General features: G+C 36.6%; 1 long non-coding RNA gene across 1 annotated transcript; it reads left to right on the top strand.

Moving 5' to 3' along the window:
* The first annotated feature begins 482 nt into the window (after window positions 1-482).
* Window positions 483-1,750, top strand: LOC145776347 (uncharacterized). Its single transcript, XR_014290209.1, has 2 exons — window positions 483-687; window positions 1,202-1,750. It is a non-coding gene; the product is annotated as an uncharacterized LOC145776347 (long non-coding RNA).
* The last annotated feature ends 6,315 nt before the right edge of the window (window positions 1,751-8,065 follow it).

The following is an 8,065-nucleotide window of genomic DNA, read 5'->3' as shown; positions in this document are numbered from 1 at the left end:
GAAGTAGGATTCCTGTTGTATTTTGTTATGCGTTTTTGATTTGTACAATAAACATCATAGCATACTTTCATCATATGCTTTTCAAGCCGATTTCATGCAAAAAATTTGTTTGTTTACTACTGATACAAATATAAAGTTACGTTATGTATGTAATCTCCTTTCTTGTTCCACTTAAGATATTTTGCACCAAAATGAAGAATTGCATTTGACATGACACATTTGTAGCCTATATATTATGAGTTTTTATTCACTACTGTAACCATGGTTGATTTTGAGCCAATTCCACTAAAAATATACTTGTGCTAATTTTCATAAGCCCATACATAAGCAAAATAACTATGTTTGGATTAAACACCATCGGGTGGGCTAAGGTATTGGTACCGTAACTTATTTTTGAATGCAAACAGCTAGCTTCATAGAAAAGAAAATACAGCACTTCTATATTTCAGATATGTCACATTTAGCATGTTACTCATGGGCCACTCACGATATAGAAAACAATTTATATGCATAATACAAACAAAGCATGTTCATAAATACAGTATATATATATATTTTAGAATGCAGCAATAGGGTACAGAAAGGTTTTTTATTATATTGTTTTAAAAAACCATTAAAATGTTGTCACAATGTTTGGAGTCTCTTCAAGATAGGAGTGAACAAGAACTTGCAATATGTTTTCATAAGGTATGTTGAACTAAATTCAAATGTGCAATTTGCAGCTTACTCATTAACAATTCTCCACAACAGCAATTTCAGTTAGCTGGGTTATTATGATTATTCTTGTATTTTTTGTTTTTTAATATGGACTTATTGGTCTGATGCAAATAAATAGATAGTAATAATAATTATTATCAATATGGTATGAAATTTGGAAATCTAGCCAATGAAATATTTAACTGCTTCAGGGTTAGCCTTCGTGTTGAAACAGTTAGCTTTCAAAAGCATAATATGCAATCATATATACACCTTTATGATGGTGCTACTTTAGAAGTGCATTAATTCAATAACTCCGTAGCTATATTTACATTTTGAGGTACCGGTAATGAACGTTCTTCCTTGGCTGCCATTTTTTGCATACTATATATAGCCTATCTAGCAATTGAACGTGACTTATTTTACACATATGCATTACGTACATTACTGGTATGCTGGCACTTAATGAAAATGGTGCATTACTGAATTCATTTGTATTTTACAGTTGAATGAAGATTTGGAAGGTGAAATTCGCCTATGACAGGGGAATTCTCTTCAAAAAGTGGGGTATTACAGTACTGTATTACACCGACATATTGTGCAATGAAATCAACAACCTTAATCTGCCTGATACATATCGTGACTATTGTGAAGAAAGCTTATTGCCGGACTTGGACTGTGCAGGGTATACAGCAATCCATTAACTGGAAACTCTCTACGAAGGCGCTTTTGAAGAACTTTTCTAGACCCTTGCTATGTTGACATGTATTGTTTTCGCTGTAATGGTCAGAAAAAAAAAAAATGAACTTATAAAAAAAGTGCTGGAGATGCGAATGAGGAGGTTATATTTTTTGCCACTACAAGACTTCTTACATGGTAGAAACAAAACAGCTAAACATTCGCATAAGCCGAAGAGTGCACTGTAGCACTGTGAAAAGTATAAACAATTCTAAAAGCAAACATTGAAGTAGGATTCCTGTTGTATTTTGTTATGCGTTTTTGATTTGTACAATAAACATCATAGCATACTTTCATCGTATGCTTTTCAAGCCGATTTCATAGCACATTACTTTAAAGAATAAAATAGGCTTTCTATTAATACCGTAACTTAAATAAAGCGCAGTATGCCGGAGTAGTTAGTCTAATGTTCACTCTCGACATTAGATCCCTTCACTGCAGAGTACTTCACCATATCTAAAGTTTTGGCGGTAGTGCTAAACATTCGAACTGTAGGCGCGGTATCCCGAGACTACAGAGAAGGGGACTTCTGACTCAAAAACGGCATGGGCCTTATGAAGGATACCACTCAAACGAAAATCAACAAAACATAACATCTAAACGTCTCTGTGTTTCATGTAACAACTTTTAAGTGTACTCAGCACAAAATTGAGTACGCTGTGGCTATATTTACACTATATAGTGTAATAATTACCTCAATAATGTTGCCAGATAAGGAATTCTGGTCTAATTTGAGAAAAGTTTAAAGCTGTTGAAAACAAAAACATGAATTTTGTAAATTTTTTTAGTCCTGGGCAAAAATGAAAACGCTAATCTTATTCCTAACTCTTACCTTAACCCTTCCTTACTTTAATCCTAACTCTGGAAACACCTGATTGTAACCACGGCATTAAGTGTGGAAAAATAGCCACTTCCAATTGAGTATATGGTGAGGAAAAATATGCAAACACTGATAAAATGTAACTTTAGTATTATAAACATTTCACTATAACATTTAAAATCATAAGGCTACATGGAATCGCCAATACTATAAGACCGTATATATTCATTTTTTTGGAAAATTAAACAAACATAATGAATACTGCTGCAACGCCAACATTGTTAGGCCTATGTGTTTCCGGTGGCTCCAGGTCCCCTGCTGCCATGGGCAAGCATATTAACCCTTGAAAGGGGGGTGTCACGACTGCCACGTCGCTCATTGTTGCCTGGTTTCGGAGGATGTTTGAAGTTCCTTGATTGGGGTAGGATCTCTACACAAACATATAGAAAATAATGTAGTGCAGTCGAGCATCTGTAGGAGCAGACAAACCTCCACGATCAGCTAACTCAAACAACTGGGCATATTCCTCTGGTACAGTCTTGGATTTTATGAACATTTATAATCTCACACATGCAAAAGTACTCTACCACCACTTGAGGCGCTGTCTCAAATGCCAAGACACGGTAAGCACTTTAACAACAAAATTTCAGTACACTGTCGAGAAAACCTGGAACCAATCAGAAGCTATGTTGTACATTTATATCTTGCACAAGCAGAGCACTTTATAGATACACTGTATAGTGTAATGTGCAGATACACTATATAGTGTAAATATAGCCACAGCCTAATTATAAAGTGTAAAGACAGCATAACCTATTTAACCCACCTGTGTAAAATTCCTGTATCCAGTCTGTTAATAGGAACGAGACAAACAACATCCTTATAACTGCCATGTGCAGACTGGGACTGAGATCATGACATTCTGCTCTTTTGGTTGCCTTGCTGAGATGTTTAGACATACTCTTAGCCATGTGCCAAATATCATACTGCGTGTCACAATCAAGGTGCAATGCCTTGCGATGGTTTGCTTTGTATCTTCTACGATCGTGTTGTTTTGCTATAGAATTCTGGTGCGATGTGTTATTATCGGGTATTGACCTAAAGTAACCTCTGATGACGAAATCTGTATTATGTAACGTGTTTTCTACAACCTTCGGCCCTACGTGACCTTCTAGACACTTCTGTTGTTTACATTTAAATGCTACGTGACCGAACGATGGTTCTTTATGATGTAACCTTTTCGAAGTTACTGGACTGAACAGCCAACTATAAATAGTGGTGTAGTTTGTGTAATGTTTATTCTGAGATTATTATTATGGGAGTTGTATTATGATGAGTTGGTGATGAGAGTTCATTATTGTAGTAGTAGCAGTTGTTAATAGACGCAAAGATTATTGTTGATCGAGAGTGGAAGTATTGAATACGAGTACTGTAAAGCAAAGTTGATGCTAATATAATTTCTGATTGAAATTAGAATCGTATGAGAAGCTGTGAGTGGATCACGTTAAACTCGATCAATAGTCGCAAGCATTGGAATCTATTGCTGTTTACCATTACTTTGATTAATTGTTGGAAGTGGTGAACCATTCGTTGGAGTCCTTCGAGCGTTTTTATATATCATTTCACCAGTAGAACTATCCGTGAATTTAATTGACTGCTTTTCGGTTTGACCCATTAAACTACGTCATTGAATCTTTCCAAGTCTTTTTCCTGGTAAGAGATAGAAAGAAATCGTGACACTGCGATATCTGCGGATATTCCTCTTTCATGATTTTGCTTATCTGAGGATGTCTGTCAGTTGCCAAGGTAGTGATGTCTATATTTGATTCTACAAATACACAAGAAGGAACTCATACAATGGTAAATTTTTACATACAAGTGCATAGGCTATACCCTTTTGTTGTCCAAAGCAATCAATAAATTACATTTTAAATTATATAAATTAAAAAAAAAATTGTAAAGTTCAAACATTCCCCAATGGAGATTTTTGAAGTGACCACTCAATGGATATCAAACGTACCAAATTTTTTTGGTTGTTGTTGTGTGGCTGTGGCCTAAATACTGTTTATAACTGTGTAGAGGGTGGAGGCTGCTAGGAAAACATTTCCCAGTGGGGTTCGATTCAAATTTCCAGTCAATAACATAACCAATTAAGATTATATGTCACAAACCAGGTTCTCCAAATATGAAACAAGTTACGGTATCTGATTCTGCTGTATCTTCCTTCAGCCTAACTAGTTTTAAGTTAAATCTCAGGACTTAACCTTTGTGACATTGTTGCTTTAAATTAATGAACCTACATACTTACCGGTACTCAAATTTGTCTTGCTAATAATTATGCTCTTTGTTTATAAATTATTTTAGGGAGTGGCTATTTTGAGTATCACAGATTGAAACCTATCACCGTTTTGTTGTATCACTAAATAAAACAACTTTATAGACTTTTTTTTAAATAACTGTCAACTAAATTAGTCGATCAATCAATGTTTTTGGAAATGATGCTGGCTAAGTAGCATCTGCCAATTACGGTACTAATTTCAAGCCTACTTCAGCTTAAAGCTTCCACAAATATTTAGTAATTAAACCCTTCAATTATTAAGCTGCTGTAGCCTATATACTTGGTACATTGAAACTTATGAACTTTAAAGACCACTACTTCAAACTATAAACTAATCAAATCCTTAGTAATTTGAAAACTCACATCTTCTTTTAACTCCTTGTAGTCATGCTAACCTAAGCCTCAGAAATTTGTAGATCAAACTAACTGTATAACTAACATCCTACATTAGTTAAAAACAGTCTGCAACCACAATATCATGCGCAGTTTCACCGTTGATAGTAGACAATATGTCTGTATTTGCATACCTCTCGACAGGGTACTGAAATTTTGTCGTTTTTTACGTTCTTACGTCACAGACAACGTAGCTTCTGATTGGCTCCAGGTTTTCTTGACAATTACTGAAACTTTGCTATTAAAGTGCTTTACCACGTGGGACGACATCGGCAGGGGACGACATCGGGGGGACGACATGTCCAGGGGACGACATCGGTGGCATTCGATAGTGATTGTCATTTTAAACATAGATTCTTGGAATTTTATATTTTCATTTGTGAGAACACTGTCTGAAAGGACACAAGTTAACAGTTATGAACTGAGCTCACAACATTTCAGCAATTTGCTGAAATTGGCAAATGATGAAACTGAGCAAGCCGAAACTTGTCATTTCACTAGTCGGCAAATAGCCTACCGTAAAACGGGGTGAGATTGGGCTAGTTTTGACTTTTGCACTGTTGTAAAAAAAAATTGCAATGCCTCTGAAAGTGACATTTTTGGTCAGAATGAACATTCTTGGTCTCCTTCACATGTCTTATCAATTTCATGTGTGAAGGATGTCATTTAGCTACATTTTTTTTGGCCAAAATTGAAAATGTCCTTTAAATGATGTGAAATGAAGTTGATGGCTCATGAAACATCCCTAAAGCAGTGAGATTGGCCACATTGTGGATTTAAAACAAATAGCAGACATAGTACTAGGCATACCACTAGGCAAACTTTATAAGGATCAAAAATTTGACACGAATTGTAAGCAATAAGGTAATACAGGGTGTTGTAAAACTATTGATTCTCTCTTCTGATTGGTTGTACTTAATTGATCTTGTCTTTTATCAATTAGCAGAGAGAATGGTCCTCCTGGAATTACTAACATGACCATATGAGTGTCCTGCCTTGAAAGAACATGTACATTTATAAATAATAACATTTATTTGCATGAGACAAAGCTGTCCATATCCAAAACACAACAACAACGAAATAACAACGAAATAATACACAAACTGCACACGCACAAAATCTCACTAAATAGGCGATCTACTGTTACAAGTTTACAGACAATGGTACAGTAGTGTTACAAGTTAGAAGAACTGAAAGTATTCAGAACGATAACAACAATCAGATGACATGGCAACCATCAAAACTAGATAACGGCATACATAAAATTATTATAATGAAGACGGTAATTTGATATAGCCTACCCTACGATGGCAATCGGACCTCATCAGGGAGGCAACAATTGAGTTAGACGATACTTTGCATCTTCCAACAAAAGAAAAAACATATTTCCGAAGTAATGCATCAAATGTTATGATGTTGCACAAGACTTGATGTTCACGTACGCTATATGCTAAATAAAACATACACTTACACTAAAACATTGTGCCTTTTATCATGTAATGATAATGATTTTCCAACTTTCGTACATGTTTTTTACTGCATAGCTGCAAACCAGTGGCGGATCCAGAACGTAATTTATGGGTGGGCCTAGAAAATATCTTGGTGGGCCTTCACCAATAATGCCACGGCGGGCCAGCATACAAAAACTTAGTGTTATAACTGAGCTTCTACACAAGGCGAAGTCTTCTAAGTTTCGAGTTAAAAAACTTGATATGTCATTATAATCCAAACTGTCAATGAGTTGTCTTTCAAAAGACAAAAGTGTCAAGGCGTTCAATCAACATGGATGATCTCAATCAATCAAGTTTATTTTGGCATAGCTCCACATTCATTTTCAATGTAGTCTACACATCAGGAGATATAACAAATCGCTCTTTTACATATGGAAACTACACCATGGAGATACCGAAAAAACCATGCGGTTATCTAAGTCAAGGTGCCCCCTCAAGCGCGTTTGGATCCTGTTTGCTGCGGAGAAAAGTCTCTCAACGCTGCAGGACGTGGAAGGCAGTGTTATGATGGTCCTTAAAACACTGTTCATGTTCGGGAAAATGTCAGCAGGGCAGCTGTCCAGTACTTCCATCAATGTTGGAAAGTTTTCCCGATCCATTTTCGTCTCATGTGTTGAATGAATAGGCTACAGCATGTTCAGCATCTGCAATCTCAATGCCATAGCCTACAGTGCATACAGACCATATAGAATGTTTTTTTTTTTCGCCAAAAGTGGCAAATCCAGGTGCAAAAGAGGCCGCTGCTCTCATTAATCCATACGTGTCTTCCATAAAGCGGCAGTTTAACTCCGTTATCTGCCTGTCAAGAATACAGTTCTACAGCGCCATTAAATCCTCCTTGCTCTTGACAACCGACGTTTTCCCCAGAGTTGTGGCGACAACATACTTGTGAAACTTCGAAGGCAGCTTGCTTTCACGAGAAGCAACCACGTCCCAGTTAGTTATTTCATGTTTTACCATCAGTTCTTCTGTTAGTTTGAGCACGTCAGCAAAGTCACACTTCGAAATCTCGCGGAAAGTTGCATAAATTATGTAGCTTTCGGTAGGCACTTTTACGTACTGCACTGCCCGAAGAGGCAACCGCAACCATGCGTATCGTATATGACATTACTGGTGTTTTAGTCACAACTTTTCTCATAAACTCCATTGTTTGCAGTCACTACGATTCTTCTTGCACTCAGTTCAGTTGAAGAAGAAAAAATAGTATTAGCAGAGGGTGGGAATCGAACCCATGCAATTGAAATTATTACTCCTCTGCCCTAACCATTAGGCAATGTTGGTTGTGGCGATGCATGCAGTTAAATTTCTTTGTATCAAAATCTTTCGATAAAGACGACCAGTTAATCACGTGTTGAGTCATGTCACGCATGATAGCGCTGCCAACGTCAGCGATGTCGTATGTCACGCATGGTTGCGGTTACCTTTTCGGGCAGTGCAATACGTAAAAGTGTCTACCGTAGCTTTCAGTGTGAAATAGTGATGCTACAAACAATTCAGTACCGGTATCACTTGGTTGTTCTAGTGTTAAGCATTAATTTTTTTTTCATGAATCTAATTTTGGGTGGGCCC

Source organism: Aplidium turbinatum, chromosome 8 (assembly GCF_918807975.1).
Source record: "Aplidium turbinatum chromosome 8, kaAplTurb1.1, whole genome shotgun sequence".
NCBI classification, from domain to species: Eukaryota; Metazoa; Chordata; class Ascidiacea; order Aplousobranchia; family Polyclinidae; genus Aplidium; species Aplidium turbinatum.
This window is presented reverse-complemented; position numbering and strand designations above follow the sequence as displayed.